The sequence below is a fragment of the Sabethes cyaneus genome, chromosome 2, assembly GCF_943734655.1.
Source record: "Sabethes cyaneus chromosome 2, idSabCyanKW18_F2, whole genome shotgun sequence".
Lineage (NCBI taxonomy): Eukaryota > Metazoa > Arthropoda > Insecta > Diptera > Culicidae > Sabethes > Sabethes cyaneus.
The window spans coordinates 152,534,433-152,561,207 of NC_071354.1; the positions used below are offsets into that span (position 1 = coordinate 152,534,433).

The following is a 26,775-nucleotide window of genomic DNA, read 5'->3' on the forward strand; positions in this document are numbered from 1 at the left end:
TTCATGTTATTAATATGTTGGATTCAGGTTATCCAGTACTTATACTGGCTGTCACAAATATATTACTCTATATCTAGTAACATGAAACTACATCGCAACATCGTGTTATTATAATGTCAATGCTAAACAATAATGTCACATGATGTTGCATCATGTTGAACGGCATATTGTTAAATAAAATGTAACCAAACAAGTACAACCAATGTAACATCATATTCCGCCATATTTTTATAAAAAAACATTTTTCAACGAAGGAATGTTTTTATTTTAACAATAATTACACGGACATTCATCAGGAATCCATGGCATTTACTAAAATATTATTTGATTACAGTATCTAGTTCGATTTTACATCGCATTTTTCCATCGTAAACGAATTCTTTATCTGGCTGGGTTAATTCTTTAAACTTGAAAATTAATGAATTAATAACTTTCACGAGGTGCATCGAATAATAAAAAAGCAAAATTATATTTTACACGATCAATTTTGAAAGGCATGAAGATTAGCTCATGATAGGCTCAAAAAACTAAAGTTTTGTTTCTCATTATGGTAAATAATTTTCGTCTTGGAGACCAGAGAGGAAATTTGTTTCCCGGTTCCCGCTTAACATAATTCGCGATTACGAAGTTGCTAATAATTGTTTGGTTTTTGTGCGAGGAAAAAAGAGAAGAAAGTATTTTTTTAATCATTTAAAAGTTCGATAAAGGTAACTGATGCGAACTTTTACCATATTTGAATGTTTCAATTATAGTTGCGTAACCCTTCATGCAACAAATGGTGCGAACTTTTATCATATTTGAATGTTTCAATTATAGTTGCGTAACCCTTCATGCAACAAATGGTGCTGCTTGGGTCACGTCTTTTCAGTGCCAACTCCTGTTATGTGCAACGACAAGGAGGGGAACCTGATTACTGAAAGATCGGAGGTGGTTAGACATTGAAACCGACAATTCGATGCATTGTTGAATCGTGAACAATGGAGCAGTCCACAGAATTAGGATAACGATTGAGGACAAGCTGTGGATCCACCAATTTTGGACGAGGTTAGAAAAGCAGTGAGAGAGCTAAAAAACGCAAAGCAGCTGGAAAGGACGGCATCCTCGCCGACTGACAGGGAACTGCGTACAGACTGGTTGGAAGGTCTCATATGCACTACTTACAAAAAGGGCTATCGACTCGAATGCAGCAATTATCGAAGCAGTACTCTCCCCTACTGTGCATACAAAATTCTCTCCCGCATCCTGTTTCACAGACTGGGGCTGTTGCAGGAAACCTCCACGATGGACCAAATGTTGACTTTGCAACAGAACCTCAATAAACTCTGAGAATTCAACTTCCAGACTCACCTTATAGACTTCAAGGCGGCGTACGACTCAGTTAAACGAAATGAGCTGTGGCAGATTATTCTTGAACTTGATTTTCCAGAAAAAATGGATAATGGGTGAGACATCGGAATCGTTTGTGACGTTAGATGGTTTGAATACAGGTGACGGACTATCAAATTTGCTGTTCAAAATTGATTTGGAAGCAGCTATTCGAATGGCAGGCATGCAGAGAAGCGGTACCTTATTTTACTAAGATTCGAGCTCACGACCATTCACTTCACGGTCAAGGTAGACTCTGTGTCTTTGTGGCTACGGAGCCCTCGGACGATATACCTTACACCGGGTCAGAAAAATTGCTTCATCATGTTAGGAAACTGCTAATAGATACTTCAATCGTGTAAATTTTAACCAGATATAAGGAAGTCCAATAGAAAAATCGGTTACATTCGTCAATTGCGATGAATCTTTTCTAGTATCCTCGATTACAGAATAAAAAACCTTAATAAAACATCATCACCATTCAGCTCCCGGAACAATCCTATCAGCATTGATAGGGACTGTTAAACATGTCCCTTATATTTAATGAATTCCAGTATTCCACCAAATGAGAATGTTGCGTAAAAATAAAATTACATTATCCCCGTCATGTTCTGTGGACATAACGGTGGTGCAGAGACGTACTTTACATCTAACGTAAACACGAAATCCGCTACAATGTTTGTTCCGAAATCATGTCGGCTAATTAACCTGGCATCGCTTGTCAATTAGTAAAATTAAACACATACACACACAATCCAATCGTAATCGAGAAATCAATGAACGGTTCGGTAAATCCAACCTTGTTATCGGACCTGATCCGGAAGGTTTCGTTCCGTTCGTAGTTATCCGTGCCAATAGCCAACAATTATTCAACTCATTTGAGGCTCAATCTCATTAAGCAAATCGGACAGACACTAGACCATCCTCAAAGAAGAGAAACTGCTGCGTATGAAAACTAGGAAGCTAAAGCTAACCCTCATCGTACCGCATCGGAGACCCGATGCTATAGGGTAGCATCCACACGGGGGCCTGCCGGTTCTCGCTGATTACCGTTGTACTGGAATTATCCGGTTAATTTATTCCAACTAGGCAGGAACGAACATAATCTGCACCGGTCCTTTTACCTGCTGCACGCGTTCAGTCTCATATGGATCGAGGAGGGATATCGGTTCATGTTCCACCATGCACGCACGGGGCCCAGGCCCACACACCGCCGCCGACGCAGCGTAATATTATATGTCAAAAGCAACAGGTTGCTCATTTCCGTTTGCCCGTCCGCTTGTTGTTTCCCATGCTGCACGGATACCGGGGATACTACTTGGCACCGAAAAGAACACGTTAATTGTTTTGGGGTTAACCCGGATCGAAATGTACAGCAAACCACGAAACGCTGCTCGAAATGCACGTTAGCATTCGTAATTCGATTCTAATCGCATGACATTGTTTGGCGGTTTGCTTTTTATCGGCGTTTAATATGTATGCTTTCCTCTTTGGCTGGCTGAGTTTGCTGTGTGGTCGTTGGTGTTGTTATACGATGCTGATTTTAATGTGGTAAACGGGAGTACGGTCGAATTGACTTGGTCACTACCACGGGTTTAAATAGCCTAGTGGAAAACTACCAAACTAAAGAGAGAGAGTAAATCTCAACGGCAATTACCAATAGTAATTAGTATTCGATCCCAAAACAATTATAAAACCAAATTTCCAAAACACAGGAAATGGTTTGTTTGTATAATTTTAATTAAAACGCACATAGTTTTGCGATTAGGTTTGATTATGCTCTAAAAAATTGAGATTCGATTTGTAATGAAACATGTTTTTTGGTAACTGTTGGGGATTTAAACTCAAAAACTTATCGGTAGTTAGAAGTACATAGTTAGAGGAACACGAATTTGTTTTATTTTAATGATTTTAATGAAAAACAAATAGTAGCATTAAGAGGAAAAGTTTCAGCTTTTTCTTTCGTTATGATACCGATACGACATGATCGGTTACATATGGCCGAAATCATATGTCTTTGATGAAAAATTACAAGAGATTTTTTCAATTTTACAGGAAATAAGAGTTCCGTTTCCGTGAATTCGAATTGAACAACACTTCTTTTTATATACTGAACCATTCTATGAATAGCTAGCACTTTGTCTGTAGCACAGCCAATAAACTATAAAAATTCTCTTATTGCTGATTCAGAATTAAAGCAATGATTTGCTTTGTAGCTTGTAACTTTGTAACTGTTATGGTTTGAACCATACAGGCTTTTTCATCCTGCCGGATATTTAAATAACACAGACACCAGAATAATAACTGGGCCTAGAATAGTTGCAGTAACTTTCTGGCATTCATTTCTGGCGACCATAACTCAAATTTAAAAGCGTTTTATTAAGACCAAAATGCACTCAGTTATTCAGTAAATGTTGTTCTACCAATTGGTATAAAAATCTTGTCTCGAATAAATATAGTTTCAACGTATTCCCTGAATATTGTTCAGGCTACCACTTAATGGGTCGAAAATACCCACACGTACGTATGCAGAAAGCTAGATGTCAGTCGTATGGTAGCGTATGATCTGTGCGGAAAGTGGTATCATTTTGTATGTGTTAGTTAGACTCGAGAGTTCAGGACAGTGATTAGAGCTGCGAGAATTGCACCGATCAGCAGCTCAAGATTCAACCGCAACGTGAGGTAGTAAAGCTAGGCCAGGACGCACGAAGACACGCGATGCTGTTCCGGATGATTATCTTCAGTGGCAGCTAGCAGAGATGCTGAAGAAACTGGAAAGATAGCAGAACGAATTCGAATGGAAAGGGAAAACGAAAAGGATTATCAACGCCGCGATGCTCTCAGGGCACAACAAGATAGATACGAACGAGAATTGCAGGTTTTTGATCGACGAGTGCGTGAAAAGCTTGTGAGAGTAGTACTTGATGATGTACTAACTGCGAATGCAAAGGTAAACCTCTCCCTTAAGATCATGTCAACGATAACAGTCAAGCAATTGTTCTCGTCCAGGAACTTCAGTTACTAGAGGAGAAGCAAGCGTTAGAACGTAGACATTTAGGCGACATCCATTTAGTACGTCACGCAAATTTTGACCAAAATCAACCCCCCCTCCCCCCCTCGTCACATTTCGTCACACATTCGGTGACCCCCCTGAGAAAGTACGTCACGTCACGGCAACCCCCCCCCCCTCCTTCACAACAAAAAAATTAAATATTCATTTCAACCTTTTTATTTAAAGCTATCAAATGAATTTCAGCAAATAAAACAAGGAAAATTTTTGAGCTTATAAGTCATCGATTCACGGATTTTGAAAATATCAGAAGTCGCTGATGTGTCGTCGATGAATGTTTCGCGCATATCCACGTCCTTTACATCCATCCACTCAAATTCGTCTGATCTAGTTGAAAGAATCAGGACTTCCTGCTGACGTCTTGCAGCAACACGCCTTGGAAGAACTTTTCTGACGGATTTCGTCATTTTGTGTATTCATTCAATCGTGCAATTATTCAACACTACCTTAGATGCGAAATTTAGTCCGCAAGTGGCATAAACTCTATTCTTCAGAGAGCTTTTGAGTGAGGGGCAGTATAAATTATACTGAAAAACCTTAAAAGCAGCAGTGGAACTTCGGTATGAGTTTATGTTAATCGATTGAGTTCAGCACGAATATCAAGGGAAAACATTGCCATGGGTCTCTGGTAGCACCCCGTAGCCTCTCAGGAGTTTGTGCGACTGCTATTTGCGGTTGCAAAAATCTTTTAGGCAAGACGGTACTCAAGTAGCTCTTCAGCGGTGTACTGCATATTCTGTAAAGCCGTAATGGAGAGTTCATACTACATAGAAGAATAAATGAGTGCTGTTGAAAAAAAGTTTTCATTCAAAAAATTCAACTATTTGTTTTAAAATTCATCAGAACGTTAATTTTATAGAAACCTTCAATAGTTGTATCTTAAAAGGAAGGCTAAATTATAATATCCCGAATAAATTTTCCATTTGATTTTTTTTCATGTGACGTCACATAACTTCAAACCCCCCCTCCCCCCTACGTCACAAATCGTCACGATTAGGTCTACCCCCCCTCCCCCCTATAGGCGTGACGTACTTTATGGATGCCGCCTTAGAAGAGAAGGGTCGACTATTGTAGCGATTTGAAGCGATCGATAGACATGTAGCCGGAGGTGCTTTCAGACTCAACCCTCAGGCGAGCGCATTTCATCCAGCGAATCGTAGTAATCTGTTAGAAGTTTCTCTGTTAAGTCAGAGACAGCTGTCGGTTCGACAAGCTATAAGTAAGGAGCTGTCAGTTGTTTCTGGGAGTACTGAAGAATGGCTCCTCAGTTTCGCAAGTTGCGAGAGCCTAACCCGAATCTTCGTTTACAGTGACGAAGAAAATCTGCTACACTTCCAGGGAAGCCTGGAAGGGAGAGTGCTATCGACAGCTGCATCCGTCAAATCTAGCAGCCGTCATCAGCTTTATTCGGAAGACCGGAAATCATTGTCTAATCGTTAGTTACCAAATTCCGGTAATGCCAGCGCCGAAATCAGAAAAGCAAAACATATTGTTCGACCTCGGAGTCACTGTTCAACCTGTCTGTGCTACTATCCAAGCATCGGGTCTTGACAAATACCTTGATAGTACCAAAGTAGCACTGCTGCAGGAATAATCGGAGAAATTACCGCCTACAGTTAGGCTTCAGTTACCTTGTCGTACTTCGCTGATTGGCTAGGAAAGTCGGTGGAGGCAGCCAGTGGAAGCAGCAGCCAATGTAGAGGCCCGAATTCGCACTTTAAATTTCTGAACGTTGATATCTTAGCTCACTGGGTAGTATTCAAGGCGAAGAAGTTGGGTCGAAAATGTCTGTAGAAGCGTTACGGTATCTATTATGTTGAAATGTCGTGCGGAAAAGGTGGTTGTTCGTTCATACATAGTAAGACAACTTCGTCGACTGAAAATCGACAACACAGAATTGCAATACTCATTCGAATATGGCTCGCAAGATACTTTTTCGTTACGTACCCGTGATCGTGTTTGCAAAGGGAAAGACAGTGAATATCTTTGCCTTCTTTGATGATCGATCGTCCGCTACCTTCAAGGAGTGGATTTAGTGGATGAATTGCGTCTCGAAGCAATAGTACATCCATTTTGCCTCAACTGAATGGGTTGACCGTACACACTTAAAAAATGCACCGAGTTCCAGCGATGACAGATCTACGGATTTCTGTGCATGCTTAAATTTGGGACTCTTCCATTTACTCAATTTCTGTGAGTTTAGAATAAAGCAGCAGACTTCAAACAAAGAATTCTACATATAATCACAGACAATCCGACATAACACTCGTTTTTCATCCTTCGTACCGATTAAACCGTCATTTCAAATTTGGTCTTAGCTGGGAATGTCTCCGTTTTGGTCAAAGTGGCGCTTTTTGACGAAAGAAGAAAAATGCGCGAGTAGGACTTGCGAGTGGTTGGAGTTTTCGAGAGACGAGTGCTAAGAACGATTTTCGGCGACATACAAGAGAACGGAGTATGGAGGCAAAAGATGAAGCATGAACTCGCACAGCTCTATAGCGAATCCAAAAGGTGGCTGAATCTGGACGAATACGGGGCATGACATGATGCAAGAATGCCGGACAACTACCTATGTAAGTTAGTAAGAACTGTCCAGCATGGGACACCAAATGGGTCGATCAGATTAGTACTGAAGATGGCGAAACCATTTGATTTAAGTAAGGTCTATGAACTCCCAAAGGTTCAAATGGTATATAATATCTCTCTGTTGAAGCAATGCAATCGGCATCCAAATACAAATATTTGCGAGGACTGCTACTGGAATCGCACAATAAAGTATCTTCTAAGATTCGGGAAAAAATGGACAACTGCCGCCTTGGTAATGCATTGACGAGTTCTGAAGAAGTTGGAAACGAATCTTTAGCGAATCATTCAGGAACCATTTCGAATGGTTTGTGTATGAACGTTATTTGACAATGTCAACAATGGCGGGTTATAGCGGCTCGCATTAAGCTTTCACTTGTCCGTGTAATACTAAAGTAGATAGGAATTTAGACGGTACTTTGACGGAATTTTTCTCCAGTGAACTGCTGGGAGCTACCAGAGTAAGCAAGAGCGGATGGGAATACACCAGATTAAATATTGCTGTCACCAGAACCCATTGACTTTGTACGCACCTCGGTATAAAGCACTACCATGACAGTGCTATTTTCTCACCTTGTTATTAACGCTCACTGAACAAGCATAGCCATATATAGCAAGTGAAGAATGTCAAAGTGACAGAAGAGGATAAGCAGAAAAACACAAACGAAAGATACGGAAAAATCACAAAACGCGAAACGTGCGATAAAACTTATTTGTATCTTAAATCTAGTTCTAAAATTATAATTATATTTCAATTGTGAAAACCTACAAACTAAAAGTAAACGAAAGGTAAAAACATGCATTGTAGTTAAAATTACGCTTAAAATAATTAAAAAATTGCCTTAAATTTATAGTCGTCGATTTATCGATACTAGATACGATAGTGCAGAAGAACGAAAAAGGGTTCGCTAAAGCGAATCAGTGGTCAAAGCGGTAGATTAACAGTGGACTCGAATCTCTACGAATAACGAGGAAAAGGGCACTAAACGTAAGCTTAAACCAAGTTAACCTAAAATTTATGTTATAATTAAAACTTATGTACTATTCAGGAATTTAAAACGCTCGTTAAGCTTCGAACGAATAAAGCGACGTTACGAATTTGGAAAAGCCAAATCACCCTCTTTGTTACTCGCGTTCCGTAAGTAACAATTGCTGAAGATGGAACGACTAGACTAGGGTAGCTCGAAAAGAGGAGCTCAGTTGTGCAGAGTCATTATCTACTGAATTCCAGCGAGAAGTATACCTGGATGAAATTCAGCTTACAAGCAACGTGACCTCAGACCAACGCCTTCTGTAATGCAATGTCCCAAAGACCAGTACGTTATACGAGTTTAGCCCGGCTGTCGACGAGCACCGCATTCTGCGAATGCGAGGACGGATCAATCGATGTGAGTCGATGGATGAGGCTGTTAAGCATACGATTATGCCCCCGAAGCAGCACTGTCAAAACGATTTTATAATTGCCAGGTGCCACAAAAGGAATCGTCTCTGAAACCATCAGAGAGTCCCTACTAGCACAGTTGTTACAAACCAGTTCTGGCAACCGATTTATGACTAATTTCAGTCATAAATAAGTTTCTGCAACCATAAGTGCGAAAAATGTTCTTGAAAAATGTACAACTGAGAATGCAGAAATTGCTAGTACTGGAAGTCGTATCTTGCATCCGAAGCCTCCTGCCATCACCCGCACGCCTGGCGGCTTATCAAAGACCGTTTTCATAGTCCGGGACTATTTCGGCTCCACGATGGTATTAGTCGGCAAACGAGTTGAAACACGGCAGGGTGTCGGCTTGACGACGAGACGAGTCCACATTGAACTCGCATTCGACCGATTCCGCAATTTTAGTGCGAGAAGAGAAACGCTACTTGAGATCATTAGTGACCGAGGCACTAATTTTTTTGGGGCTCCATGAGAGTTACGAGAAGCCTTGAAAGCCGTCGACGAGGAGAAATTGATGGTCACTTTGCACTTGAGGTCAAACACCAAATGCATGTTCTACCCACCAGCTGCTCCCCATTTCGGAGGTTGTTGGGAGAGTATAGTGCAGTCATGAAGGTCATGAAGGAGTTTAACCCACTGCGTCTACCATCCGACAAGACCCTCAGATTAACGCTTACAGAGATCGAGATGATCATTAATTCCAGACTACTCATGTATTACTAGACCCCATTACTGAATACCCTTACCCAGTAGCACAATTGTTTCAATTGTTTAATTGCAGTAACTCATTTATGACTAATATCAGTCGAAACGTGGTTATTATAACTCAATGTGACGAAAGTGGGCTACTTGGGTTATCACCAAACCACTTCTTGTTAAGGTGTTCGAATAGAAGTAAGCCCCCGATCGCATTCGACGACCGACCCACGGTATTGAAACAGTCGTGGAGGATGTGCCAGCTTTGTGCTAATGTGTTCTGAAAGAAATGGGTGGCTGAGTACTTGCTCACCCTGACTAAGATTATAAGATGGGTTCAACCTGTAAAACCGAATGTTGCTGGGAAAGGGAAAAAAGTTCTTGGTTTGGCAGATCATCTGTGAAAAGGGCAGCGGTGAACACGACGGGTACCATTAACAGGCAAATCTACCGGGACAAGTGCTTCCAGAAGCGCCAGCTTTCCTTCCTGCTGTCTCCCAGAGGTAAGACGTGGAGGATGTGCCAGCTGTGATGGCTGTGTTTTGGCTGGATTTGTCATGCTTGAGCGGCCGATATCAAACTGGTACAGATACAACAATGCTGTTTTTCTACCAAAAACCAAAAGACGTCAACCCACCGAACTGGTCGGAACATTGAGAAGCTGTGCCCCATTAAACAGAGAATGTGAAGCACCCAGTTAGGTCAACAGTATCTCATACTTGGTAAAAGGTCAGCTCACACATAAAGCTAAAGAGTTGTCTCTCATATCTGAGTTATCTTGATTAAAAGACAATCGATTGAACTGAATAATTAACTGTGGGAGGCGTTTATTAACGCATCAATGTTCATACATTGCTGACGCTATGATCCTATCAGACCGATAACAACCGATTTCGCGTGGGACGCTAACTATATCAGCTAGTTTGCAAGGTCAGTACTATTGCCTATACGCATAAAGCATCAACCCCGGGGTACGGGGATTGTCTTCATTATCATTCCACATATGAAAACATTACTCAACAGCCTCTTTCGGTTCGGAGCTAACCCAATAATCCACAGAACCAGAATGCGTCATAAACAACTTAACTCATGTCAGAGGGAGCTACCCGGAGGATACCCTCTATCATGTAGAGCCCCCAAACGTAGCCGTTGGATCTTTCTGGTGAAGTCAGCCCGAGAGGTACACAGTGTATGTTGCAATCAAGTATGTTTGAATTAAGAGATTACGACGGCATTTTGTGTCCTTCGTTCATTCTGGCTCGAAGCACACCCAGTAGCAGCAGCAGCAGCAGCAGCAGAAGCAGAAGAAGATTGTTCTTTTCTGGCTGGACGTCTGGACCGCGCCACTCGCCACAGAGGAGAGTGCAGATTGTTCGGCGGGTGATGCGAAGCGATGCGATACGGATGGTCTTTACTGCATACCCAAATTGGTTACGTATGGAACGAATGGCTGACTGTCTAGTCTAGTCAGTCTAAGCACACATGTGTGCATGCAGACAAACAAGCCATCAAAGTTATCGTTCCGTGTTTGCTCGTTAAAAATGAATAAGGCTTAAAGTTAGACAGAGTTCCTTCCGGTTCTGAAGCGGCAGTTGTCTAGCGGGCTGACCGTGCAGTAGTTGGAACAACGACGTGGTCCCTTATTTGAACATTATTTTATTTGCTTTTGAGTTGCATGTTGAGTTGCATGAGTTGAATTGTGGTCTGTATTTTTACCAAAGGTGGTATAAAATTTACAGCTTGTAAAAAACGAATTTTCATTTGAGCCTTCTAAAACAAGGGACATCTCCCGTCGGGGGAGTGGTAAACATGCATCATCGAGGCACTGGCAGTGCTTTTCATTGGATTAGGGTGCTACCGTGAAGTACGGTGGGCAAAAGAGCAACATGGTACCGCATTCATTTCACGCCGCAACGTATTTCTCATGGGCAGCATCATAAATAATAAGTAGTAAACGAAGGTAAGAATCTGTAAAATCGCTTAGCAACGCTCAGCAGGGTAGCCTAGGGAAAACTTGTTAGCAAATTGTTCTTGATGTATTTTCCCATACCTAGTTAAACATAAAATAAATTTTGAAATGAGATACAAGAAATAATGGTTCCAAATTCGTAGTTTTCAATTTTGTCAGCTATTGAATAAGGTTGTTTGCTGTTTGTATTATGACACACTTTTTATGGAAGCGACTGGAATTCTGGGCGAATTTAGATTGATTTTCGTGCACTGTGCACTGGTTCGTTTGCTGTTTACTGTTCTGAATTGGCTTCATCTAAACTGTCAATAGCCGTACATAGGCCGATAATGTCTCACGGATAACCGTTAGTTAACTAGCGTCGCTTTGTTTGTCCAACAAACAGTTTTTGGCAGAAAGTCCGAGCAAAGAGGGTGTAACTTTCTTGTTTGATGTTGGATGAGAATCTTTGCTAGAGTTACGAGCGGCTATGTCACTTTGATTGGTAAACATACTTTTAGCTTTCTTGTACAAAGCGAAATATTTGAACATTTTAATTGCATAGTTTTGATTTACTAAACTTAGCATTAATTAACAGTGTAACCTGTTGGTGTGGGTGGTGTTTCTACGAAGTAAACGAATTGATGTTTTTCTCAGAAAAATTCTAGCGGATTGTTGAAGTTCGTGGCTTTTTTACGATATTCAAAGCTTATGCTTAATTGGTTCCAACATGGTATTGATGATGTGCTGTAATTTTCATTTATTCGACTGATTGTATACTATGCATGTTGTCAAGATTTCCTTTCAATTAACTACATACGATTTACTTCTTCATCATTTAACCATTCATAAACAACTTTTAAACGTGGACAACATAACCGTACAGATTTTAGTTTACTTTATAAAAGTACAGGAAATATTAAACAACATTACTTGTAGTTAACATTACTTGAAGTTGGTTGCCGATAAGAAGAACTTGACTATAATTTTGGATGCTAATTTAAAACAGCTATAGATTTAAACAACTAATACACAGCAACGTGCAGTATAGCATGTCAAATATGCCAATATGTGGTTGATTTACTGTTTATTGCCCCATAGCCATAAACCAATTGGTCTGTATATCTTGGTTGCAACTGAGAGATACTAAATCATATCCGCACGAAAAAGTTATATTTCACACCACATAAGAACATAAAGTGGAGGCAATATAAGTGCAAAAATTTTGATAATTCTATCTTGCACTCTATACAACATTTTTTTGGAACAAGCAACTTAATATTCCTCAATATACGATTATAACTAAATATAACTAAATGTTACAATTATCTACACTGCTTTATGATTCACCGCCGTAAGTTATATATGACGATACGAGCGTCTGCAAAACAACTTATTGTACACTTCACTTTGACATACTCTGATCATTACCCAAGCAGTACATTTTTGTGACATTTTGTTGATGCAACCTATTTATAACTAAAATCAGTTATAAGTAGGTTACTGTAACTTAATATGGCTACGTGTGCTACTCGGGTATGTAATTCCAATGTCAAATTGACATGAATACGACTTAATCTGGACTTTCTATTACAATCTTGTGTTATCTGGGTGGTTACCAGGGCGGATAGTTTACCAAATCAATGCGTCGAAAACCAAATATATGGAAGGAAGAGGCTCCAGAGAACGTAACGTTTGTCTCCCACGGACTGTGACTATTGACGGCGAAGAACTGCAAGTGGTTGATGAATTCGTATATTTGGGATCCCTGGTCACCGCCGACAATAATACGAGTAAGGAACGTACTTGTAACGACGCATTCAAGCTGGAAATCGAGCTTTATTTTTGCCTCTGTAAGACGCTTCAATCAAGAAGTAGTCGCCGCCGCACAAAACTGACGATGTACAAAACGTTAATCAGACCGGCCCAAGTAACACATTTTAGGTCCATTTGGTTGAAGCAACCAAATTAAGACTGAAGTTAGTTACATTTCGGTTAACACAACAACTTTGTAACAACCTTGCTAGTAGGGGGTAGTCCTCTACGGACTTGAGACTGTAATTTAGCTTACGGAAGGCATGCCCATATTTGAACGAAAGGTGGTGCGAACTATTTTTGGCGGAGTACAAACGGATAGCGGAGAGTGGCGTAGGTATATGAATCACGAATTGCAGGCACTACTTGGAGAGATTCCCATCGTACACCTGGTGAAAGTTGGTAGACGGGCCGGCCACGTCGCAAGAATGCCGGACGACTATGCAGTGCAGATCCGTTCTCTTCAAGAACCAGGCACCCGGAATAGAGGGGCTCAACGTGTTAGATAACTCGACCAGGTTGAAGCCGACTTGCGTGTGTCGAGACGTGCAACGAATTGGCGACGACTAGCCCAGAACCAAATACAATGGAGAGGAATTCTTGATACAGCAAATAAGTAAAATTTGAAAATTACAAAATTTCGATGGCGCGTAGATTTTATCCATTTATCATATCAATGTGCACGATGAAATTTAATGCGCATATGCAGAAAAAACCAACGGAGACTGCTGAAAATTTATTATTTATTCTACAGGATATTTTATTATGGTCGCAATAAACCAAATCGCTCAGAATGATTTGCTGTTACTGGAAAAAAATGGAAAAAAGAGAGAAAAATGTGACAAAAATTGGATGAACGGGAAAGAAAAAGACCAAGCCATGAAAAAAAGGAAAACGAAAGAAAATTCGTAAAACAATAGGAGGTAAAATGGAACGTAAAAAGAAAAAAAGTGAAAAAATCATGGAGGAAAACGTGACAAAAATTGGGCGAATGGGATAGAAAAAGAGCAAGACATGAAAAAAGAAAACCAAAAAAAAAGGGAAACAGGAGGCAAAACGGGACGTAAAAAGAGAAAAAGTGAAAAAAGGAAACTGCACACAAAAAGTCAAAACGATGCAAAAAAGAGGAGACCGAACTAAAAAGAAGGGCAAACGGGAGAAAAAAAAGCAACATATGACAAAACGAAAGAAAAACGATTAATAAAACGAGGAAAACGCGAAAAAATGCAGAAAGAAAAGGAGAAATGACGGGTGCAGGAGGATTGAGAAACGAGAATAAAACAAGAAAAAATAAAAAAAGAAATTGAAACGGAAGACACCGGGATAAAACAAAAACAGAACGTGATAGAAAAGGAGGACGAGCAGGACAAAATAAGATGAAGAATGGAACAGATGAAAACACAAAAAAAAAAAAAAATAAAAAAGGAGTTACGGGACAAAACACAAAAAACGAGACTGGAAAAAAGGAAAAGCGAGATTGAAAATGAACGGATCAGAAAAGAGAAAAATCAGAATTAAAAAGGGACAGCAAAAGAAGAGAAAGAGGAAACAGCGGGTATATAAAAGAAAAACTGAGACTAATAGAAGGAGAAAAAGATGGGAAAACAAGATAGAAAAGGAGTGATAATGGAAGAGAGAGAGAGAGAGAGAGAGAGAGAGAGAGAGAGAGAGAGAGAGAGAGAGAGAGAGAGAGAGAGAGAGAGAGAGAGAGAGAGAGGAAAGTGAAGAAACGAGGTCAAATGGGATATAAAAGGGGAAAGAAGAGACATAGGAAAGGATGGAAAAATGGGACAGAAAAAGAAGAAAAGAAAGCCAGGATTAGGAAAAAGGTAAAACTGGAAAGAAAAAGATGAAAAACGAAGGAACTAAGGGAAAATAGGGAACCAACAACAGGAAAGAAAAGAAAAAAGAGAGGAAAAACAACCCCAGGACCATTTTTGTTGTATAGTAGCTTATCAAGTTGAATAAGCTACTCTCAAACAAAAACGTTTGTTGGGTAACCAGGCAAAGACGAAACGAGAAGGAAGCAATATATTTTTGAAAACTTGAATATTTCGGTAAAGTATATGAAATGCAAAATATGAAAAAACTCAAGAAATATAAAATAAAAAAGTGCACGGTGACTAACTCCAACAATAAGAGTAGGAGGAGAGTTGGAAAAAACGTAAATTGCAAACAGAAAAACGGGAAAGAAAATTACAAAAAAAAACAAGAAGCGAGCAAAAACCAACGAAACGATACAGAAAAGAAGAAAAAACGGATAAAAGTAGAAAAAAAGAACTAGAGCAGAAAAAAAGGAACAGAGAAGAATTGAAATTCAATTTTCGGCATTGTTCCAAATCTAATTTCAGGTTTAATTGTAAAATCAATTTCATTTCCGATTCCAAATCTAATTCCGATTTCAAGTAAAATTTCAAGTCCAATTCAACTAAAACTTCCAGTTCAAATTACTAGTTTAATTTCCAATCCAATTTTAAGCCCAATGTTCTGTTCAATTTAAAATCGAATTCAAATTAGTTCACATTGAAAGCCTAATGTAATGCCTTATGTTTAAAACTATTTGCACTTGCATCTGCATCTATTTGAAAGTCCAAAGTTTTTAATCTAATCGGCTGGTGTTTTTGACATAAGTAATAAGAGATTCGCCATCCTACCATCAGGACAAAACATTCTTCTAAAACGTCGGGTTCCCTACCTTTTGCTTACGTCTGGGCACGCTAGAGCGGCGCCAAAGGATAATCATTCACGAAATTTCGGTTGAAAAAAATAAAAGTTATAAATTTTTAGATAAGGAAAACCGAATTCATAGGTAGCAACCTCAGTTTAACATCATTCTCGCCAGGTGCGTCACCCATCCTTACCCACTAGTGCCATTATGCAGTGACTTATGAAGTGGTCACGATTATTTCTCTGAATGAGCCCCCATTGAAGGGACTATCATTGTACTGCATAATTGATAAATGCTTAAATAACAAATGTTACTCGGAAACAGAATTCATGTGAACTTGCCTCCGGTTTCTGGTTCCAGCTATTCACTGTACCTTGTTAGATCACACTCAAATGAAGGGAGGAACTTACCTGGAAAAGAATGAAAGAAAAAAAATTGATTAGATTTTTCCGCTGCCGTGTTTCCCATAATTTTGTACTAGGTATACAATTAGTGCCTACATTGAAGTGTGACGAATGTCGTGAAATTATACACCTTCACTAATTAAGGATAGATGATATGATATGATAGATGATAAGGATAGATGACTAAACCGCAGTAGAAGGATTCCACTTTAAACTAGATAGTCAACGTTTTAAGGCATCATTAGCAAGCCAATAATCTATAACGAAATGTCAGTTATTTAGAGTTATTTCGGAGAATTATAGGGCACATATCGCAAAAAGCCCCTGCTACAGGACCACCAACGTGCTAATGAGGCATGACATTTCGGAAATAATCTCAGTCGAGCAACGTGACAACCCCGGTGGGAACATAGAACAGATATGTAGGCTATGAAATGTCATCGTTTCCTTGTTTCTATGTGCAATGCAATCATGGAGTTTAATTTAAACTGATTCAATTTAAACACTTCGCAAGGACAAATTACAATTTTAGTTCACTATTCAGGACAAGCGCTGGAAGCAGAATACAATTAATTATTTTTATATTTATTAGGTATTTGGAAAACAAAACCTAAAAACAGACTCTACTTCTACCAGTAACGTCAAATTAGAAATGGCGAAAAGGTGACTAGGTCGAGGCTAATTATGATAATTCGAAGGGTGGTACGACGAGCGCAGTGTAGGCATCAATATTGACAACAACGGTCAGTAACCTGAGAAACGTTGAAAGAAAAAATTCGGCCAAACCGAAACGCCCATGTGTTTGATTAGGCTACCAACGGCTATTTAGGAAGCGTTGATTATATTTCTTTTTTTTTGCATTTTGCATCATTTCTAGGAAACATAAATACTAAAAATTCTAAGAACAAAGGTTCCTACATTTTAATATTCAGGTTTTTACCAATCTTTTATGATTTCTTAGTTTAGGTTCATGCTTTCAAAAAGCCTATTTAATCAAGCGCCGCGGTCAAAACGGTTGCCATGACGGCTCGTGATCGTCGGTTTGCTTGCAATCAGGATTTCGAGCTTCGCGGAAATTATTCATTACTCAGGAGCATCGAGTTTCGCAGCGCAGCTGGTGGATCATCTGTTTGATTATGTCGTGGGCTTCACATTTCGACTGCTCGCATTGTGTGTGTGTCCATCTGCTGCAGATTAGCGGGAACTGAATGCACTTGAGCCAGTTCATTAATTGAAGTTGTATCTATAGCATTTTGCAGCACACCCTGGTTGGGAAGTTAATTTCAGGAAAACGGCATGGATGAGGCGGAGGCATCATGTGCGTTATGATTAATGAAGTATGCATAATGCAGGATATTGCAGTGCGTTCCGACGAATAATGTGAAAGCATATGCGTTCGTTCAGCGGTGGTAACATCAAACAAAAGCTGATATTGATTAATATGCCTCGCTAATAGAAATTTTTTGCAGTGCAGCTGAAATGTTTACATAGAATTTGATTGTATTCTATTCAAAATTGAACTATAACGAGTACCCATATTTTCAGAGTTCCCAGGAGAATCATTTAGAAATGCCGGATGGGGGCGCTAACACCGCTGTTTCTAAATTAGTTAACGCAGAATGCAGTTTTTTAATGCCAACTTATGTTACAATTCGTTTTTAATATAGATTATAGCAGTAGCAGCTTGTTCTACGATTTTTGGTTCTAGACTTTTGTATTCCCCTGAAGTTTTCTGGGAAAATATTTTGAATTGAATGTTTTTGTTCATAAGTCCATGAACTATGCCCGTATACAAAATTTCATGATAATTTAAAAAAATCTTCATTTATACAGGGATCAGTCTTAATATAACATACATTCGTTTTAAATATCGTAAATACCCTGGTAATGGCCAGTAAATAGTTTACAACCGTTGACAAAATACTTAAGGTATGTAGTGCGCATGCAAACGGTACCCGAGCAGAATGCATTGCAAACCACATTCTATCACACTCCGACGGTGTCCTTCCGGGAGCGAAAATTTTGCGCGAGGAATTCTGCCTCGCGTACTCGAAAACGGCCCATGGCAAAGCATCAAATGCTCGTCAATCGTACGGACGTGGCACGGCGCCGAGGCGATACCGACGGACGGACGACAGTGTCGAGTGTCGAGCATCATGCTTCGATTTCCAGACTTGTAAATCGTGTCGTGAATGTGGCAGCGAGCGGTAGCACGGCGGGATGTTACATCAGCGGGAATGGATTTGACTAGAGTTGCTAGTACTTTTTGCTGTCGCATTCTGTGGCGGATTGTATGTGGAGCATTTTACACGATGACCGCATCGTGTGGCAGCCACGTGCCAAAATTGCAGTGCGAGATACGTGTGCACATTGGAATATTTAATTGGCTTCTAGTTGTTCGGAACGATTGAAAATAATGCAGAGAGCATATGTCAGGCAGGGCGAGCTGTGTCAGGTTTCTAGGGATAACTTTTAACTGTTTCAGCAGTAATAGAACACAGGTGAATAACAATTTAAAAAATGCTTTCACTGAAATTTGTGGAACTAATCTAAATTATATTTTGCAACATTTTCCATGAATAGAATTTAATAATATATTACGAAATTTCCACCGAATTGTGCACGGTAATTGAGTTTTTTGTGTATGTGGTGTGTGTACAGTGTAAGTATCACCTAGTTTTCGGCTGAAATGATTTACTAGTTATTAGAAAATCAGTTTAATGTTTGAACTGTCATAGCTTGGCAACAAATATTTAGTTTTATTTCACTCTCATTGCAGTTTGGATGACCAACAGTGATCAAAAAGCCATTCCAGCGTGTAATAAAAGCCAAAGTGGTAATTTAACTTGGTTATGCGATGAAAGACACGTCCACGAGATTATTCATTGCTGAAAAATTCACCGACGGATCCAGAAAAATTAGAATGTGCAGCGGTCAGGCTAACAAGAAAATATCTCTATCGGTCGCAAGCTGTGAGCTTGCGAAGAAACAAAACGGCAGCACTTAAACGAGCAGGTGTGGAATAAGAGTTGTGTGGTAGCTTCCGGTGCTGCATGAACGAATTTGCTGAAGTAACTGTTGTTTAAATGTCATATCCAATATTTTTCTAGTTTCTAGTTCTAGTTAATCAACATGTATACGTTGTAATGAGCCACTCCGGCTCTCGGTTGGTAAAGTAAGTATCCAGCCAATGGACCTCGCTCAGCCCAAGGATTTCAAGCAGCAGGCTTCCCTTGTTATCCTGTTTCCTATCCATTTTGCTTCGGTACTAGTATGTATTACCATGTACAATGCGCTTCTATCGACCCTCATTTTCATACAAATTTCAAGTTAAGTTTTCTAAAAAAAGTTCCTTCCATGGTGTTGTCGTTAACACAAGGAACAATTTTTGCTTACTAAACGTTTAACCGACAGCGTTGCACAACGTCTAACGTAAGTGTGATAATAGTCGAATAGACGTTGTGCAACGCTGTCGGTTAAACGTTTAGTAAGCAAAAATTGTTCCTTGTGTTAACGACAACACCATGGAAGAAACTTTTTTTAGAAAACTTAACTTGAAAGCGCATTGTACATGGTAATACATACCTACTAGTACCGAAGCAAAATGGATAGGAAACAGGGTTACAAGGGAAGCCTGCTGCTTGAAATCCTTGGGCTGAGCGAGGTCCATTGGCTGGACACGGGTAAACACAGCATTGGGGAGCACGAACGCGCGCTTGTGTGTGTGTGTGTGTGTGTGTGTGTGTGTGTGTGTGTGTGTGTGTGTGTGTGTGTGTGTGTGTGTGTGTGTGTGTGTGTGTGTGTGCCCGTACGTGTGTGCGTGCGTGTACGTGTGTGTAATTGATTGGAGAGGTGTGGGAGTGGAATTCGAATGAAACATGGAGGAAAATCGACGAGCGTAGAAAAGACGGCATTGAGCGAGTGCGAACCAGTGTGGCTAAGACAACTGCCCGCCATCGACACGCTGAACTGGAGAGAGCTGCTAAACAAGCTTGTAGGTGGGGCAAGAGAGCTTCCTGTTTTGCAAATTCATGACATTTCTTATTAACTAAGGTATTTAATTTCGGTTAATAATCGACTGTTTTTTATAAATATTAATTTATTGTAACTTACCATACACCACCAACATAAACCTCGGGGATTTGAACTCTAGTACTTCTTTATAGTAACTTAGACGCATACCACTGCTCCGTTGCTGGAATATGCGATTTGCATCGTTTTTACTCGATGTGCTAATTTCTCATTTATCACAGCCCCGAAACGAACTTACACTTAAGAACAACTCATCGGCAAAATTCATGTCACAAGCGGCGTCAGAGGTGGCGCAATACATCAGGATAGGCATGCAACGAGGAACGCTCGGGTTCAAATCCAGTAGCGGTCGGTGTTAGTTAGGCTTTTTTTAAATGGTCTATCTTAATCGCATGAACCGACTTTACAAAAGTTAGGAGGAGGCGGAGGTAGAAAATGGAAAAGTATAAAAATAGAACTACAAGTACTGTTTTATAAACTTTTACCAAAGTTTCTTCAGAAGCTGTTTAACGCTCTATGCAGCAAACTCAAGGCAACTTTGAAGTTCGTTTAATTACAGGTAAAGCTGCTTAGCAAGCTATACCTCCATAGACATAAAGCTTGTTAACCTTCCTTAGACACCATTATCCGAACTCTAACTTTCAAGCTGCATGTTGGACTTTCAAGTTGCAACAGATATTAACGGTACTTTAATAAGAATGAAGTTCGGTTTACAAATGTAGTGTCTGGTTGTTCAGCAAGAAAGTTCTGCGGAACTAAATTTGAACCAAATATGAACTTTCAAGTTTGTTCCTTAAGTGAAATTCGGACTTTTGGTTGCTTGGGTAACTCCCTATTCGAAGAAGGAGAAACTGCTGCCGCCTTTGATGATACCCCAAGTAACAATTCTAAAGCCACTTGGTTTTACTTAAATTTTACAAGGGTTTTATTGCGGTATTAATCATTGCCTCTGGTTCAATTACGGAATTAACCCAATACCAAGAGCATACAAGTCAAAATACACTTGTAGCTAACTATAAAACCATAATACAACTATAAATAAAGCAAATTTATTGTGGTCGCTTATATTAACACGATAAAACTAATTGGCTGCTCCACGTCTCTTATAAAATTACCATAAGTGTGGTGTAGCAATACAAAATGGCGCACCGATCAAAATTGCTCTTATCACGGTTGCTTGTCAAACCGCCATAAATCTGTTAGTTATAAAGAGGCATTAAAATGGTAACAGCATGACCAAGACCAGAATATTAGAGTTTACTCTGATCAACACTGAACTCATTTTTTTATGCGAGGCCATATTACCATATTCTAGTACTAGCAGTAACCCCCGCGCGTCGCCTCGCGTCTGATTGAGAGCAAATTGGAGGTACGCTATGTAACGCTAACGCTATGTAACTCTATGAAGTGCAACTACGGTACTTTTGCTCGTCTTAAATGTAATCTGGTATGATTGGTTTGAGTCTTTGCTTAATGTGGGCGATTATTACCACGAAAATATATATCGCGCCACTCGTTTTGGCGACAGACATAAGCCTCTTATATTTATGATTCTGTTTTAGCTCGCAATGCTTAGCTTTTTGTTCGCGACAGCGAAAAATACGCTAAAATCCGTCAACCGTATGAAACACATGCTTTCGAAGATTCGAGAAGCATCTCCAAGCTGCCTGCATCTGCTAGCAACGTACATCGAACATTCTAGGCACTTCTTTCCTATGCCAGCAATGTATTTCGTCGAACAGTCCCGAAGTGGCCCGAGATGACCAGAATGTCGCGCCGTGTTGTATAAATACGGGCGTTTAACAGAATTCAAAAAAGAAGTTTTCAACCGTCTTAGAGACAACATCGATTTAACCACCGTGATAGTAACAACAAGTGATTAGAACTAAGTGAAAATGCCACATTGTGCAAAAGTATAGTTAAATAAAAGAAGTGTTAACCCTTTATAAGGCAGTGGCAACTATATTGCCACCAACAAATTTTTTTTATTTTGCTTCTATAATTATATTGATGTCATTTTAGACGCAAAACAAATATTTTTCGTTGGTGGTAATTTTATTGCCACGGCCTTATAAAGGGTTAAGTAAAAGTGATCTTTTCCCGACATCCGAAAGAATTCCAGTTCGGCGTCGTCCCTAGTCGATAAACCGTTCCGGCTAGGATTCAGTGTTTTGCGTGACCCTTCCACCCTCTCCGGCGTCGCCTCTGGACTCTACCCTTCGCAGTGGTGTGGCACAAATCCATCCAGCTGTTGTTACCGTGACTATTGTTCCAACGGCGGTAAGAAGGCACCGCTCACCCACCCGCCTTCACATGTTGGCATTGGTGCCAACAGTTTTCTTGTCACAGGAAGCAAATAAATTGATTTTGCTTGAAATTAAGATTGACTAACTGAAAATATTTATTTTGTTAAAACGACCAGTTTTCGAAAATTTCATAATTTCGATGGTGCGTTGATTTTATCCACCTATCATATCAAAATACACGATAAAATTCAGTTTAAACTGCTAAAATTTATTAATTCTACTATGGGATATTTTATTATATGCAAACCAAATCGATCTAGATGGTCTGACAGTAAAACATTAACTTTTCTGCTCACGGATGTATTTTCAAGTTATCAAAGTTGGCGGACAGATTTAGCTATTCACCAGAGCAAGCTATATGTTTTATAAATTTGTAGCGAAAAGCTTTCTTTAATTATAACGGTAGCTGTCAAGCAGCGAAAATCACAATCGGTTTTATTGCTGCTTTTAGCAGAGCGTGATACGACTACTTTAGCCTTTGACATGATTCTTATGGCGGTTATGAAACCCTTCTGAAGAGTGGGCCACTTGGTCAGAAGGCAGTTTTATAGTGGTCATCAGAAAGTTCTGGTGGAGCTCAAAGTTTTATTAGCGGTTTTATGGAATTGGTCAGGAACCCCACTATACGAACGTCATACGTGGACGTCGTCCACCTGTACGGTGGTATGGTAGTGTGAAAGCCTTTCAATATCTTGGTAGGCAGACAACGCCCGTTGGTGGCACCAACACCAGGGGTACTTTTGCAGGTCTGCAAAACTTGTGGCTTTCAAACCAGATCACTCTACGTTCCAAAATCCGAATTTTCAACTCGAACGTCACTTGTACGGTAGTGCAACGATTAACGGCGATGAGTTCGAGACAGTTAACGAATTGGTTACCTGCACATAGGAGTATTTGAGCCGAAAAGTTGGTCAAAAGTATTATTAATCATTTTTGTTAGAGTAAACAAGCGGTAATGAGTGAAAAATAGTATCATTAGTTCTATGAAGTAATTTTTTATGGAATTATGTTTGTATCTACCTAGTAGTGTAGCACAACTTTTCTGATATTGCTTTTCTGTAGTTGAAGAATGGAAACTTGTTTAGAAATTGTCTGAATAAAGGGAGAGATATATATGAGAGAGAGGTAAGATAGATAGAGAGAGAGGTAAGAGGGAGAGAGGTGAGAAAGACAGGTGTGTATTAGAGAGAGAGAGGTAAGAAAGAGGGATGTGTGTGTGAGAGAGAGATGTGTGGTGTGTGGAGAGTTGTGGAGAGTGAGAGTGAGGGAGAGTGAGTGAGTGAGAGAGAGAGGTGAGATCTTAAACACTTGCCCTCGTTTTCCTGCGCATGCTTCTCTCTCGGTCCATTATTGAATCCCTTCGATGGGTGACCCTCCGGAAATTATCACAGGAAAACCTAATCCAGATCCAGCATGTACTTATTCTTCTTACAAAACAGGACTTTTGACTGCTAATACGCTTATCGAATGAATTACGTAATAAAGAGACTCAAAGCATGCGCAAATTTGATAGAAATTAAAGAAATTTGGCGAATTTCTCTTTTAATACCTAAAATTTCTTGTTCAATTACTTTAAAGAGCATTCCTCTGGTGTCTCACAAGCACAATGACATAAAATTTATCTTTCAAATGCTTGAAATTACATGATAGTATAATTTATCATAAGAAAAATGCTGCAAAATTGAATATTTCATCATTTAGTAAAAAGTTTTTATTTCATGAAATTGCAAAAAGTTGCAAAAATTTAACTTACAACGTTCTTCCTGGGACTCTAAGCTATCAAATGGCATCAAAGATTGTGATGAGAAAAGGTGAGAACATAAACAAATATCACTTTAAAGCAATGTTGGAAGTGTGACTCTGCACACGCATCCAAGCAAGTTTACAACATTGCTTGAACTATCATTCTGAGGTTGTGCCAAAACCTAACAGGCTGTGCCCGAACTCATTTGTAAGTTTTGTGCGCGGATCCTGTGCTTCGGTTCGTACTTGAGTATATGTTTGCGATGAGTTAGGCGATGTTTGACGGTCGGATTGTATGCGCACTGAGACAATCGAAATAGCAGGCAATGCAAAACCTGCCTGCCTACTGTACACATGAGAAATGATTTACTAGGAATATTTGTTTCTACAGATTAGGTATGACTACTGTAGCTATAGTTCGCTCAATTTTTAACGGATGGAAACGATTCAGTTTTGTTCAATAATGGGAAACAACCATGAACGTATCTTCTTTTCTAATGATCTAATGATTGCATATTATTCAAGTATGTTGGTCGACAGAAGATAACTTTTTTTAACTCTCGAAGTTTTTTTGGAATAAACTTCAAACATAAAACTTCAACGAGTTGAAATTGAAAGTTCGCTAATTATGAGTGACGTTGAAAACTACTTTTCAACACTCAAATGTAACTGATTGTTGGTAAAACGTACATCCACATACATATATTACCCTAATTTGGGTGTATACTACGTATTGTGCTCAAAATCATTAATAAATAAATTTTAATGTAATATTTCATTGTAGTATTGTTTCGGTATATCTATAATTCGGTAATCTATAGTCCTACATAATTCCTGGGTAATACAAATTGAAACTGAAACGAATTTCAGGCGAATTTGGAATAACCAGTGCCGGCTTGTTCATTTGTTGCTAGCATTAGCATATGCTGGTTGATCCTTAGAAGGGTTTTAGTTACAATCTTTTTGGCTTTTGGATCAACATAAATTTTTTTATCTCTCGAGATAACAAAACCAATGTATTCTACACATTACAATAAATATATGCCAAATTTAGCAACCTATACACACGGCCTAATCTTATACCATTGCACTATGGGCAGAAACGAGCCGAAACGCGATATGGCCTACAGGCTGATAAAATGTAGGTAATCTAATGTAAAATTTTCCGGAGAATCGAGTATTGCCCACCGCTTTCCCGTTTGTCATCGGCGAGTGCCCCGTTTCGCTCATTTTCCCCTATTTTTAACATCTTTTACCCTTTTTGCCAGGCCAGGCTTTGAGAAAACAAAACATAAAAACCAAATTATTTTGTGTAAAGAAGTCCATAGAATTGAATGGGGTTGACCCCGTTTAGTTTAGAGCAGGATCATCGCTTCAAGGCTCATAAACTTCAGCTTCTGAAGCAGCGGAACGATCGTTACATAGCTATGGAAATACACGCAGATTTTGCAAGTTAAGTTTTTATTAACCTTAATACAACAGATATACCGGAATGTCCAGATTGGCTCAAAAAACATCCAAATGTTGATTCAAGAATTTGTCTTAGAAAATCCCGTACTTGAATACGTCATTAGCCACACTTCTTTATTATTTTTCCATTTATAAATGACCAGTTTTAGGTTCCGGTAGTACTTTATACGGAAGTTCCGTAGTGTGGAGTATGAACGAGTGCTCTACAGTACAATTTATTCATTTTTACTGACCCAAAATGAGATGGCAGCATCAGATTTCGTTTTATTTCGGTTCCCTCGAAGCATACTTATATTTCCTGCGGCCTAATGGTAAGATCTGTTTTTTTTTACAAGGGAAACTATGTTTGTTTCTCTCCTGGTTACTCGAAACAAATTTGTTAGCAAGATAACAATCTGAAAAACTGCGAAAATCCGCTTCCTTGCAGTTGAAAAAAATGCTCCATTCATCTTCGTCTCATCATCGAAACTTTATTTATAAAAGAAATCAAATTATAATATTTAGAATTTTTCAAAAGTAATGATAAAAAATTATTTAGCTCTCAAAAAATATGAAAAACTAACTCGTTGGCGAGAATTTAGAAAACAAAATATTTTCAACGTTTTATAAAAAAATTGTTTCAACCCAATATTATTCTACAATATTCATAGAAGTATCTAACGTTTGCTGTCAGTACCATTAACACCGGAACGATTCGGTGATTCAAACTTCTTAATTTTTTCTTTAGTCTTTAGACTAAAATGATGATTTTTGTGATTACCCCAAATTAGGGTCCCTAACTCAGGAGCAGGCCAAATCAAAAACACGATAATAAAATTTTTCACATAAGGTTCAAGTACACATAGTTTAAACAAATCTGGAGTAGCTTTAATTCGCAATAGCACTATTTTTCATGGGATTGTTGTATTAAAACAAAAAAAACAAAAACATGTATATAAAATAAAAAACTAGTGCTATTACATAAATTTTCAACGGAAGATTTTTGCGTACAAATGAAAACCATTTGTAAACAGTGCCATAAACTTAAAAACTGTCAAATACACATGCATAATGAGAAGTAAAGCGGTTTTTTCATGCTATGTCAGTTCTTGTACAAGCTTAGGACCATCGTTGCTTTATTGTCCAATGATTGAATTTAACTTTTAATACTATAAATAATTTTTTATTTTGCTTGAAAATGTTGACAAATAGTGCATAGATGAATATCATTAGCTATGAACAGCATGATATAGCA

At 39.1% G+C, this 26,775-nt stretch overlaps 1 protein-coding gene across 1 annotated transcript in view; it reads right to left on the bottom strand.

Moving 5' to 3' along the window:
• Positions 1-26,775, bottom strand: part of LOC128733585 (uncharacterized) — a 341,316-nt gene that overhangs the window by 60,651 nt on the left and 253,890 nt on the right. The window lies entirely within an intron of this gene.